This window comes from Muscardinus avellanarius (genome assembly GCF_963383645.1).
Source record: "Muscardinus avellanarius genome assembly, chromosome: 18".
NCBI lineage: Eukaryota > Metazoa > Chordata > Mammalia > Rodentia > Gliridae > Muscardinus > Muscardinus avellanarius.
In genome coordinates this window covers 21,058,289-21,072,394 of record NC_137804.1, presented here as the reverse complement: position 1 = coordinate 21,072,394, position 14,106 = coordinate 21,058,289, and the positions used below count along the sequence as shown (strand labels likewise).

Genomic DNA, 14,106 nt, shown 5'->3' with positions numbered 1-14,106 from the left:
ATAAATTGCAGAGGAAAGTTGTTCATATATTAACAGATAATCTTGTATCCAAGGATAGTTTCCAAATCCTATGTTTTTAGAAACCACATCTCACCAGGCGTGGTGATCTATGCCTATAATCCCAGTTCTTGAGAGCCTGAGACAGGAGGATTGCAGGTTTGCAGCCTTAACAACTTAGTGAGGTCCTTTACAATGAATGAGACCCTGTTTTAAAATAGGACTCAGAAGTAGAATGCCATTGGGTTCCATCCCAATAATAAATAAATAAAATAATAATAAAAGAAGAAGCAAATAAATTCCCTCTGTGGCGTTCTGGATGAAATTGTACCTTGTCTGTTGAAGCACCATAAATATATCATACATGCATATGTGTGTGGGGGGGGGGCATTCTTACCATGCACTTACTTTTTGTGGTACTGGAGATGGAACCCCAGGAGCACTCATTCTACCTTCAAGCTACACCCCCAGTCCTATTTTTTAGTCTTTTTTATTTTTTGAAACAGGGTCTCACTGAGTTACGAAGGGTCTTGCTATAAGTAGCTGAGGCTGTCCGCAAACTGCGATCCTCCTGTCTCCGCTTGTAATTTAACATGCTCGTAATATTACATGCTTGTAACCCCTCCCAAATGCTGGGATTACAAGCATGCATGCACCACCATGCCCAGCACCATGAACTTTTTTTTTTTTTTTTTTTTGCGGGTTTGGGGATGGAACTCAAGGGCATTCAACCTCTGAGCTACACCCCCTGCCCTATTTTTTATTCTTTATTTTGAAACAGGGTCTCATTAAGTTGCAGAGGGCCTCACTAAGTAGCTGAGGCTGTCCGCGAACCGCGATCCTCAGGTCTCAGCCTCCCGAATGCTGGGATTAGAAGCGTACGCCACCACGCCTGGCCACCATGCATTTTTGATAAACTATTTCCAAGCACCTTGTGCTTGGTCGGCCCAAGTCCTTATAGCTGTGTATTCAGGGAACATAGTGGCTTTCTTATCACCTCTCATGTACAAAACCTGGATATTGGCCTCAGAGCTCACCTAATCCAATAGACATAGCTTGGGGGCCTCAAAAATTATATATTATCTATTTATCAAGTTCTTGCTATGTGCTAGGCAGAAATCAGATGTTGGGGGATTTGGCTTATGGCTATATTGCAGCCTTTTGGAGAACTGTGGAAGAAGAAAGAAAGAGAGAGAGAAAGAGAAAAAGAAAGAGATCAAAAAGAAAGGAAAAGAAGAAGAAAAGAAGAAAAAAGAAAGAGAGGGAGGGAGGGAAGGAAGGAAGGAAGGAAGAGAGAGAAAAAAAGGAAAAAGATAAAAACCTCATCTCAATCCCAGTGATTAGGGAGAATTCTGAGAGTTCACTGGCAGAAAAAAAAAGTTACTTTAAAGAATATAAGCATAGGCGTTTTCTCTCCCAGTTTCCTGGACACAAAGCCTGTCTCACTATTCCATTAAATTCTGAAGACAAAACAAGAGAAACATAGTGTCTCAGGTTAGAGTAAATTTCTTGGGCTTAAAACTACCAGTGGAGAAATTCAAATATTTTCTTGTGACTACAATTTTAGGACTCTCTTCTAAAGCAAAAATGGAGAAGTAGATTTGGTATCTATACTGCTTAGGCCCCAAGTAGTAACAGATATCAGGACCACACAGGCCCTGGTAGTTGGAGTGAATCCAAGATACAATGTATGAGAGAAATGCTAAGTCAAAACTTATAACAAACTGGAATTTCCCAGTATCTCAAACTCCCCCAATTTCTTTGGTACCTTTCCTTTTACCTCTTAGAAAAATATCCTTAAAATTTTAGATGAGCTAATGGCTACCAAGCTGGAGAATATATTTCCAGCCTTCTGGGAAGACAGGGGTATATAACTATGTTTCAGGACAATGATATGTGAAGGAATAATTTATACAGCCTCTAAGTTATATCTCTAAAAATGAAAATTGTTTTTCCTCTAATTTCTTTCTTTCTTCTTTCCCATGGAATTATGGATAGAATTGTGTCCTGCCCCCCAAAAGACATATATTGAAGATATAACCCCCAATGTGAGTGTATTTGGAGACAGGGCCTTTCAAGAGATAATTAAGTCTTAATGGGACCATAAAAGTAGGGCCTTTATCCAGCGTGACCTGTGTCTTTATGGGAAGTGAAAGAGGTACCGACAGGACAAAGGCTCTGTGAGAATACAAAAAGGAAGTCCTCTGTAAGCCAAGGACAGACATTTCAGGAGAAACCAAATTAATCCAGCACTGTGGTCTTGGACTTCAACCTTTGGAACTGTGAGAAAAGAAAATTCCATTGTTTAAGCCACTCATTCTGTGGTATTTTGTTGTAGCAGTACTAGCAAACTAATACACACGGGTCAGAAAGTTAAGGCAAGTTTCTATCAAGAGCAACTCCACAGTGGAATTCAGAGAAACAAGACAGAAGGAACTTGGGTTTCATTACAGACTGACATTTCTACCTCAGATAAAAACTGAACACATGTCTCTCTTGCTTGGCCATGATTTGGGGTCTTTTTGAAACAACTTTAAAATTGTAATGGGGCTCAGACATTCTTGATCACTCTTGAGATTTTTACAGTAATTCTTTGTTGCGGGAAGCTGTCCTGTGCATTATAGATAATTAGAAACACCCCTGGCCTCTATTCTTTATTCTCAATCTGAGGTCAGTGTCAGACAGAGAAAAATAGAGCCTGCCTATGGAGATTTCATCTCCTTTTATAATTCACTTGTCCTTGGAGACTATTCTCTGATCATGTGGATTTTAGATATGCAGAAATCATGAAGTATTCGAGCACAACCCTTGGAAAAAGGCACCCATACTCCAAGTCTTTGGCACCAGCAATGTTTCAGATCATTGTGTTCTTCTTCGTGTCAACAAATTAGGTTTGCATAGCAAATATGATTTAAAAAATAAAAAAGATTCTAGTTCTGTGCAATTAAAGTCTAAGTATTGGAAAGATGACCTGAGATAAAAAAAAAAAAATCGGAGGATGCTGCTGAGAAGGCAGACTGTCAAATAATGTTAAAACTGCCATCCAGTGGAGCGCGGGGTGAGGATATCCTTTAGCGTTGTCTAGAATATGTGCTGACTACAAACTCATTGTTCTGGAGATAGGTGCTTTGTGTGGGTTGCTACAAATCCATCTGAGTACCTTTCTTTTTATGCCTCTTCAAAATGTCCAAATGAGCCACCACTGAGAAAGGTTCAGGGCAAGGAGGAGCACCTAGGTTTCAAGAACAAAGGATGGAGACTTCAGAGGCTCAGTAGGTAAAAATGTGCGAAGCATGCGGTGGGAGCCAACACCAAAGGAATCTCCTGAGCCTCCTTTCTTGCCAGATGCCTGCAGCCAGGGATGAACGTGGGTGGAGGTCATGAGAGGCACCGCTCCGCTCTAAGCCGTCCCCACGAGGAATTGTCTGACATTCGGAGCAAAGTAATTGATCCAGTTACGAGGAACTGAAAATCGCCATCTGTCTACCCTATGCTAATCATACTGTAGTAGAGCTATTTATATAAATATCTGTCTCTACAGTGGATTGTGAGCCTTCGAAGGCACAGGGCGTGCATTAGTAACTTCCACATCCCTGGTGCCTGGAGCCTTGAATCTTGAGTAGCGTGCATTAGATGGTAGTCTCAGGAAATGTTTGCTGAAGGAAATTGAGATTGATTATCATCGTGACTCAGAGATACTTGACAGGATGTCTGGATTTCTGATTTTTCAAAATGTGTTATAAACTCCATGGTCTTCCTTCTCTTCATCAAGGATTATTTTTATCGAATATCCTTAAGAAAGCCCCACCCCAACCCTGGTTGTTCCATTGATTCATGACTGGCCCATCTTCTGATGCTCCGTTTAGACTTTTAAAGCCGAGTTTTGGGGACTGGTGATGCTCCCCAAATGGCTTCCCTTCCCCTTATCTCTTGCAGTCACTAAAGCTCTCTCTCAGTGTTTTCTTCTTTCTTCATGATGCCACGAGTCAAGGCATCTTCATTCTCTACCATTTTCATTCCTCTCTTGGGAGGTGAGCACAACCACCCCACTCTTAGAAGCAAAGGTAAATGTTGAGTGAAAAAAATATGTGCATCTTTTTATGATTTTGCATTTTCCTCTTAAATAGGAAGCCACCGCCATATTGGTACAGAGTTAGCCTGTCCAGCCGCTTCTCTCAAGAGTCTCAAGTGAGGAAAGAGAAAGGTTGCTTTGTTTCTAGTGTTTGAAAAACCAAAACAAAAGAAAACACTACCTAACACATTTTTACCCCTTGGTGGTGAACTATCTCTGCCTTTTTCTCTTCTTTCTCAAAATTCTTCAAGCTGAGAAGGGACCAAATGGGATTTCATGACGTATTTGTTTTTTGTTTTTGTTTTTTTATTTCTGACTGGATCTTCTTGGCTAATCTTTAATTGAAATAAATCATGTTTTCTTTATGTCGTGGAAGGCCAGTGTAATTGGATCTTCTAGTTCCCGACTTTATACATTCATCTTACCGTATCTTCCTACAGAAAGCTTATCTTTTTTATACTTTTATTAGTGCATTGTAGTCTCACAGCACAATGTGATTCATAGTGACAGTGACATCATGCACGCAGCACTTGGTGAGCTTTCCCCGGGCTCCCTCCCCACTCCCATACAAAATACTGAGACTGATATTGGTATGATGGATACACAACACATATGCGTATCAGTGGAAATGTTTTCTTCATTAGTTCTCTTTCCACCCTACTTTTCTCTTAAATATATCCAATAACATCACTTCTTTTTTTCCTGGGTAGAAGAACCTTGTATCCAAGTACTAAAAAGGTTGCTAAAGAAAAAAGATTTAGGGAGGAAACTAAAAATGATATAATTGGTAAAAATGGCTTCCTAGCATATCAGTTTGTTAGGGTTACTGTTCCAAAGTACCACGGATTGAATGGATTAAACAACAGAAACACATTGTATCCTTGTTCTGGAGTCTGGAAGTCCAACATCCAGTTGTGTGTTGAGTTGGTTCCCTTGGAGAATGATGGGGAAGATTTGTTCCTGGTTCCTCACCTTGCTTTTGGTGGTTTGATGGCATTTCTTGGCTTACAGACACACCACCCCAATATCTGCCCCCACCTCCCCCTAGCTCTCCCTGCTTGAGTGTGTTTCTGAATTTCCCCTTTGCATAAGATCTCCTGTCATATTAGATTAGGTTCTACCGTGACCGTCATATTCCGTACCCTATTTTGAACTTGATTATTTTTGTTAAAACTCTATCTCTACTTATGGTCACATTGGACGATGCTGAGGATTGGACCCCAGCATATCCATTTTTATACCTACACATATAAATATATTTATATACCTACATATAAAATATATTAATACATATATCCATGTACATAAATGTGTATGTATATTTGGTGGGGGAGAAAAAAATTCAACCTAAAATATCAAGCTACATTCAGATTAAATTAAATAATTAGAAGGTAAGGCACTTTCTCAAGATTATAAAGTAGTAAATAACGAAGCCATTATGTAGTCATTCTTGATGACTCTGTGGTCTTTTCTGTTGAAACACTGTGTTCTCTGTAGAAGTTGAGATGGTAACACTTCCCATTCTCCGTAGAAATTGAGAGGGTACCACTTCCCAAGGGTGCTTTGAAAATTTTTGGGAGGTATCTGACTCAAAAATGGGGATGGGGGTGGTGCTTTTGTCATTTAATGAGCAGAAGTCAGAGCTGTGATGCTAACTATACTACAGAGTGTGGATTGGTCTTAGAAGTGATACAGTGTCCAGTCTCTTGCAAGATGTTCTAACGCCATGCTGGACTTTCCAGGCAGTAAAACATTGGGTCCTACTTACCTGACCCCACCACGTAATGCACAAAAAATTATTTTTGTCTCATGTGGAAACTAGAGAGAAACTGGATAACAAAATAAACTTCAGCTAAAGGAATAGAAATTGCAATGAAGCAACGGGGGGGGGGTGGTTAGGAGAGTTAGGAGGAGAAAAGTAGACACAATCAAGGTAACAATTTAAAGAATGCTATGTGTACATACAAAATTATCAACACCAATCTCAATGACGTGGACGAGGAAGGAGAGGGAGGCCGGTGGGATTTGGAGAGAAACACACCAAGTGTCGTGTGCACGCTTGTGCCTATCGCAGTATACCTCATTATGATGCATAACTGCAATGCACCAATAAAAGTCTATTTTAAAAATAAAATGTGCCACAAGGAAAACCCAGTTTTTGGAAGCCTTTAATTTCTCAGTGAATTTTCAAGAATGAAGCCATAGTGTAAGGGATGGAAGATTGAGCTGTACTTTGTTCAGAGTTTTACCATTTCAGGAAACCTCATCACCAGCTCATTGCTGGCTGCTGAGGCAGCACATTTGCATGGATTCTGTGTTCGAGCTGGTGCATTTTCAGGGATCCTACATACTGGTCCAATTATCCAACTGCTTTATTATTCCTCCTACCTAGCTGGTCATACCTGAGCATTTCTTGTAGATATATTATCAGAAATAACTTCTCACTGTTAAAATATTTTCTCTGAAAATAATATGCATAAGTAGGCAGGTTTTATTATGATGGCTTTAATTTTCAATAGTAAAGGGGTGAATACAAGTATCTATTTTATATAAAAGGGAGTCTTAAGGGTGATAGAATTATAGATAACTCACAGACACTCTTTCCTATGTCACCTTCAAGGTTTGCCATTTGCACACTCCTTCTGAAACATTGCCCATTTACTGTTTTTTTTTTAATGTGGATTCACTCTTCTTTATAAATGTACACTAATTAAAAGCAAAAAGGAAATTAAATCACTACTCTCTATGGGAAATCATGATAACTAGCTTCAAAAAGAAGGCGATCTTCAACAAAGGTACAATGAAAACATTGCTTTTAAGCTTTAAGAAGTAGACAGTATACCATGGAAAATAAGTAATGATAAATATAGTTGATTATGCTATTCCAAGCAGCACATATTTTATTTTACTTTATTGCCCATGTAACCCCTCAAATAAAGATGAGTTGTCTGCCATTTATAGTTGGGGAAATTGCAAAGCAGAAAAATGATGTAAGCACAGGTCTATATATTATGTCATAGATAATCTCTTACTTATTTCCCCAGAAATTCTCCCTGACTCATTTTTATTACCTATTGGTGTACTTTACAGTTTTGAATTTTCACATTCCTTTATTTAATTAAATTAAAATACCCAGAATAAAACAGTTTGTCATCTCTCTCTCTCTCTCTCTCTCTCTCTCTCTCTCTCTCTCTCTCTTTCTCTCTCTCTCTCTCTCCACTTTCTTTCTCTCATTCACTTTCTGTTATTTTCTTCTTTTTAGTATAAGTGGAATTTTAACTATCTGTGATATGAACTTTTTAAAAAAAACTATTATTGGTAGCAAAAACATTATTTTTAATTATAATCCTTCCTTCCTTCTGTCCTTCCTCTCTCCCTCCCTCCATCTTTCTTCTGTTCTTTTTTCCGTTCTTCCTTAACAACATTTTGTAAAGAGAAAAATGCTTCTATAGAAGCAAGTCTTTGCTTACTTCCAAGCTAGATATGATTTCAAATTCAAATCCACAGCTGAGCATGGTGGCACATGCTTGTAATCTCAGTACTTGAGAGGCTGAGACAGGAGGTTCTCAGGTTTGCTGCTGGCCTCAACTACTTAGTGAAGCTCTCTAGAACTTAGTGAGACCCTATTTCAAAATAAAAAATAAAAAATAGGGCTGAGGGTGTAACTCGGAGGTAGAATGCCCCTGGGTTCAATTTCCAGTACTGCAAAAAATAAAAAATAAAATGCAAATACAAAGTGGAATAGCTTAGTTATTTATGAATGAAAGAAACTGGGAAAGAGAGGGCTAGTGCCTGGAAAGTGAAGAGGCTTCTTTCAAGTTGAAAGTGATGGAGGAGAAGAGGAGAGATTGGGAGATATAGGAAGAAAAGAGGTCAAAGGGGAAGAGAGTGAGAGAGGAATGGGGAAACATCTCTTAGTATCTTAGTCATTTCAATCAGAATGTCCAATAGTTGGTTTGATGGGATAACTGCATACATTTTGCTTTAAGGGCACATCTCAATACATACATACATACATATTAAAATGTAGATTACTTATGTGTACCTTCTAATATAATTTTGTGTACTACAATGAGTATCCATATCACATACTGGTCAAAATCCTATCTTAGCTCAAGTGGACACATCAACTGTCTGAATCAGGTATGTTCGCTCATACTCAGTCTTACAACGTCACTCATGATAAAAGAGAAAATTTCCTCATTAGCTTCCTCTTTGACAATGAGCTGCTTAAAGCAGATTTATGGTCAGAACCCTTACTTTTATTCTTTTTAAATTAAATTTAATATTAAACCCAGACATGGTAGGGGGGATGCCTGTCATTCCAGTACTTGGAGGCTAAAACAGGAAGATTGCAGGTTTGAGGCCAGACTCAGCAATTTAGCAAGACTTTTAGCATCCTAGTGAGACCCTGTTTTAAAACAAAAACAAAAAAGTGCTGAGAATATAGCTCAGAGTTTGAATGCCCCTGAGTTCAACCCCAGTACCCATGTCCACCCAGCCCCTACACATACATATATACATACATACATACATACATACATACATACATACACACACAGTGTATACATTGAAAATATTCAACATAATGTTACAGAACATATGTATAATAAAATGATTACTACAGGAAACAAATTAACATTTACATCTTCTCACCTAGTTACCATTCTTCTGCCTCCCTTTCCTCCTTGACAACATATTTTTTTGAAAAAAATACTTTTGGGCGTGGTGGCGCACGCTTGTAATCCCAGCGCTTGGGAGGCTGAGACAGGAGGATCGCACAGGTTCGAAGCCAGTCTCGGCTACTTAGTGAGGCTCTCAGCAACTGAGTGAGACCCTGTTTCCAAATAAAATAGAAAATAGGTCTGGGAGTGTATCCCAGAGGTAGAAAGCCCCTGGGTTCCACCCCTAGTACCACACACAAAAAAATTCATGGTGCACTCTAGTCATAGTCTCCCCCACTCTGAAATTCATACCACTATTTTTTTCTATCTTTATGTATTTGACATTCATTTGTCTATTTTAGATTCAACAAATAAGCAAAATCGTGCAGTAGATATCTTTCTGTGTGTGGCTATTTCACTTAGCATAGTACCTTCCAAGTCCACCCATATTGTGGCAGGATCTCCTTCCTTTTTTAAGGCTGAATTGTATTCCACTGTATCTGCACATACCACAGTTTCTTTACCCATGCATCCATTCATGACCCCTAGATTCTTTCCATTTCTTGGCTATTGAGAAGAATGCTGCAGTGAACATACAATTGCAAATATCTTTATTAGGTAGTGATTCCATTTCCCTTGGTTATACACTTAGAAGAAGGATTGCTGGGTCATATGGAAGTTTTATTTTTAATTTCTTTAGGAACTTCCATATTGTTTTCCAAGATGGCCGCACCAATCTACATTTCCAGAGCACAAGTGCTTCTTTTCCTGCACACTCTCAGCTGGACTTGCCATCTCCTATCGTTTTGATAACAGCCATCCTTCCAGGTCTGACGGTGGTTTTGATTTGCATTCTACTAATGATTAATGATGCTAACCACCTTTTCCTTTCCTTTTCTACTTTTATATTGTCTTTGGAGAAATATCTGCTCAAGAGCATCTCCCATTTTTAAATTGAAGCATATATGTCTTTACTATTGAGTTTTATAATCTATCTCTATATCTGATATATGGTTTGCAAATGTCTTTCCCATTCTGTATGTGGCCTGTTCATTTTGTTGATGGTTTCTTTTATTGTGCAGAATCACTCTCATTTGATGAAGTTCTATTTATTTATTTCTGGTTTTGTAGCCTGAGGCTTTGGTGCAATAGCCAAGAAATTATTGCCAGTTGATGTCAGTGAGCTTTCCCCCCTAATTTTTTTTCCTAGTTTTAAGTTCCAAGTTTTATATTTAAAGATTTTTTTAACTCATTTCAAGTGGATTTTGGGCATATGGTATAAGATAAGGGTCCAATTGCATTCCTCTTCATGTAGAAACAGTTTCTCCAGAACAGTTTATTGAAGAGACTTTTTCTTCTCCTTTTGTGTCTTCTTGGTGCCATTGTCAAAAATTAGTTGAATTTAAAAATTAGTTGAAAAATATGTTTGGATTTATATCTTAGCTCTCTGATTAGTTCCATTAGTCTATGTGTTCATTTTTACAACAGTATCGTATTGCACCAAACCTATAGCTTTGTAATATAAATTTAAGTCAGATGTGATGTCTCCAACTTTGTTGGGTTTTTACTCATAATTATGACCATCTGGATTCTTTTTTGGTTTTATAATATTTTTGTGGTGCTGGGGTTCCTGGAAAACCTTCTACTCCGGGCTATACTCCCAGACCTATTTTTATATTTTTATTTGGAAACAGGGTCTCTTAAGCCAGGGAGGCTGTCTTTGAACCTGCGTGATCCTCCTGTCTCTGCCTCCCAAGCGCGGGGATTACAAGTGTGTGCCACCATGCCCAGCAGGTTTTATAAAAATTTTAGGGTTGTTTTTACAATCTCTGTGAATAATTCCATTGGAATTTCCAGAGGGATTGCAGTACACCTATATATTGCATTTGTAGCATGGACACTTTAACAATATTCCTTTTTTTTTTCATGAGCATGGACTATGTTTCTGGTTTTTTTTTTTTAACCTCTTTCATCAATGTTTTATAGTTTTCAGTGTAAAGGTCTTTTAGCTCCACAACTTTTCTTCTAACATTAAGTTTAGATGAAATATATTCTTAGTAAGTTCTTTTATACTTAGTTATTCAATGTGACTCTGTGGAAGATTTTTAGAATATTTGATTATTTCTTCTAGGTATTTTAGAGTTGGAGCTCAAGATGTGGGCTACAAAGACAACGCCTTGGGGTTGTAAAATGTCAGGTTATTCTCAAAATTAATATTTTAAATGTGTAGCATATGTTACTTCACCCATCTGACTGTTAGGAGATGGGCTTGTGGTGTTACATACAGGATGGTTTTGTGTTAGATTCAAACTTCAGAGTGAAAGATGCCATGCTCACCCGTGTAATGAAGGAACAGCAAGAACATGGCTTTTAATGGAAAGTGTGGTGTCTAAATGGGGGTCTTATGTGGATAAGAGGGTCCCCAGCACAGACATCAATTGTAGTTGCTTTAGAATTTTACCACATCTACAGCACAACGAGAGAAACCAGCCAAAAATGCATTTTAACAGCTAGAGAAACTAGCCTTGCGATTATGAAAAGTAAAAGGTAGTTTATCTTAAGGCTGAGTGTGACCTGGAGAGGAAGAAAAGATCCCTCCAAGCTGAATGAGATCATTTTTCCACATAGGCTTCCCACTGATTCAAACCAAGAGAAAGGCAGGACAATAGCAGGTGCAAATCTTTCTCACCCGGAGCTCCTCCGGTTGCTGAGAACACCGAGTTCCTCAGCACCATGGACAGGCGCCTTGTGGATGGTGACATTGGCCGCCACTGAAGCATCCAGTTGAGCCTGAGAGATAAGACAGAACTTAGATCCTTGCATCGTTAGAAGCCAAGAGGATTATTTTGTGTAGAAGTTTCTGCTAAATCTTGGCACTATTTGTGAAAATCTCAAAGGGACTTGGTTTCCTGAAAAACTGTGAAAGCAAGATGTTTTTCTGTGAAATGGATGAGGCTGTGTTCTTATAGGTCTACAGAGTCAAGAAAGCACAGCAGAGTTTATCTAGTGTGTTTGTCTATTGCTGTGTTATCTGTGATACCTTATGACCTAGTTGCCTAGATGCCTGTTATTGTATCTCAATTTTGTGAGTCAGTGATTCAGGATGAGCTTGGGTCAACAATTCTGTTTTGCATGGATTTAGTAGTGGTTGGCTGTTTGATAGCATTCAGATTGGGATGTTTGGAGGGCTGAGGATGGCCCAGGTCTAGCATTCTGGAAGGCAGGGGTTAATTAGAACAGTGAACCAAAGTGCCTAGATGTGGCCCTTAGATAGAATAGTGTATCATGAGCCTGGCAGAGGTTGCAAGACCTAGTCTAGCCAGTCCTATAACCTAACCTAATTTCCATCATGCTGTATTAGCTGGAGCAGCCACAGAGCCACTAAGATTCATGAGAAGGAGATATTGCTCCCGCCTCTTGTTAAGAGGAATGCAAAAGAAATGAGCATCCATGTGTTACAACTTCCACATCTCCATTTAGAGAAAGAAACAATTGTTGACTCTTTGTATACATGTATGTGTGCATGCATACAAGTGTATGTAGCAAGAAGCAAGAGAGTATTTAAGGCTGATGCTTGTAAAATGAGGAATTTTCCTCTTCTTGCCCCCCTAGTTCCCTTAGTGTCGCCCCTCATTTATCTGAGGCCTTCTTTCTTTTCCATATTCTCTCTACCTTCCACATATGAGTGGAAAACCTATTGCCTTTCACTTTCTGTGCCTAGTTAATCTCACTAAGCATAATATTCTCGAGTTTCATACATTTTCCTGCAAATGACATTGGGGAGGGAGCCAGAAGGGAGGGGAGAAGGAAGGAGAAAGGGGTGATCTAATGATGGAATCTATACAAATAACCCTTTGTTCACACGTGAAGTCTTTGTATTGATATAAAGACTATCTATGGGGAGGAGGGGAGGGCTGGGAACTGAAGGGAAACACAATGCTTCCTGCAGGTATCTGTGTGTTCATCACTCTGGACCTCAGTATGATGCATAACTGTAATGCACTCATAAAAAGTGAAAGACAAGCTCAACTTCTAAAATGCAATATATGTACACATATATGAATATGTATTTATGTCTACATACATATGGTTTTCTTTTTTTTGTGAGGGTCTGGGGATGGAACCCAGGGGCATTCGACCTCCGAGCTACAACCCCTGCCCTATTTTTTTTATTCTCTTTATTTTTTGAAACTGGGTCTCACTGAGTTGCATTGGGCCTTACTAAGTAGCTGAGGCTGTCCGTGAACTGCAATCCTCCAGTCTCAGCTTCCAGAATGCTGGGATTACAAACGTGTGCCACCATGCCCGGCTACATATGGTTTTCTTAAGGTCTATAGTGCCACCAAATATAGTATCATACTTTCTATGATTAATTGTATTAGAGAACAATAAGTCAGATTTCTTTTTTAAGCACTCTTAGTTGCTTTCTCCAAATTGATTCTCCTGAGTCCTTACTCAAGATTTTGTGTGCCTTCAAAAAAAAAAAAATATATATATATATATATATATATATATATATATATATATATATATATGCATTATTGTTCAGGTTTGGACTAAAGATTTTTTAAAATGATTTACTAAGACATTTTAGTCTTAATAGGAGATTATATTTTTATACCTCCCAGGTCTTTTATATTCCAGAGGTGAATCTCAGAAATACAAATACAATAACAGCTTCAAAGTCATTGTAACTGGGAGACAAAGGACTCACAAAGAACACACACTTAAGGTAGTAGGTGCAGCCTGCCTGAGGAGCCTGCTTTGCAATTTCTCTTTCTGTTGCATATATTTAAGCTTTGTACTTGTACGTCTAGGCACCTTTCCCAGTCTACTTCTCGGAGAACTGAATAAACCACTTGAAGAGAGAGCCTGTTCTTTGCTGTGACCACGGTTACGGGTGTATTGTTTAATCGATGAGCTGGGGTTTTGCATCTGTTTAGTTACTGAAGGGCTCTATGCTGACCCACACCCTCCATCCAGGAGGATGGGAACAAAGGGAGAGATCTCTGTGGATCAGGCTGCAGAGCGCTCCTCTGAAGCTCGGCCTGTCCTGCCAAGATGGAGCATTCACTGGAACTGCCGACTTAGAGTCTTCCATATCTTTACTTCTTCAGAGTCAGCTTCAGTACCTTCCTGGCTCATCGTGGACAACTTTATACAATACTAATGGCTCACAGTTACCAAGAATTCACCTGTGCTATGCTTAGTAACTTCAGTGAATCCTCTTATTACTTTGAGGATCTTTGAAGCAGATCCTACCAACACCTCTTTTCTCGGTTACGGATTCACATTGAACTTAAGCAGAAGGGCTGGGACCAAGACCTGGGGGGCTGACTCCTGACCAATGATTATTTTTTTAGTATGATTTTA

At 38.9% G+C, this 14,106-nt stretch overlaps 1 protein-coding gene across 1 annotated transcript in view; it reads left to right on the top strand.

Moving 5' to 3' along the window:
- Positions 1-14,106, top strand: part of KCNH8 (potassium voltage-gated channel subfamily H member 8) — a gene marked incomplete at both ends in the record, with an annotated part of 371,332 nt that overhangs the window by 115,998 nt on the left and 241,228 nt on the right. The window lies entirely within an intron of this gene.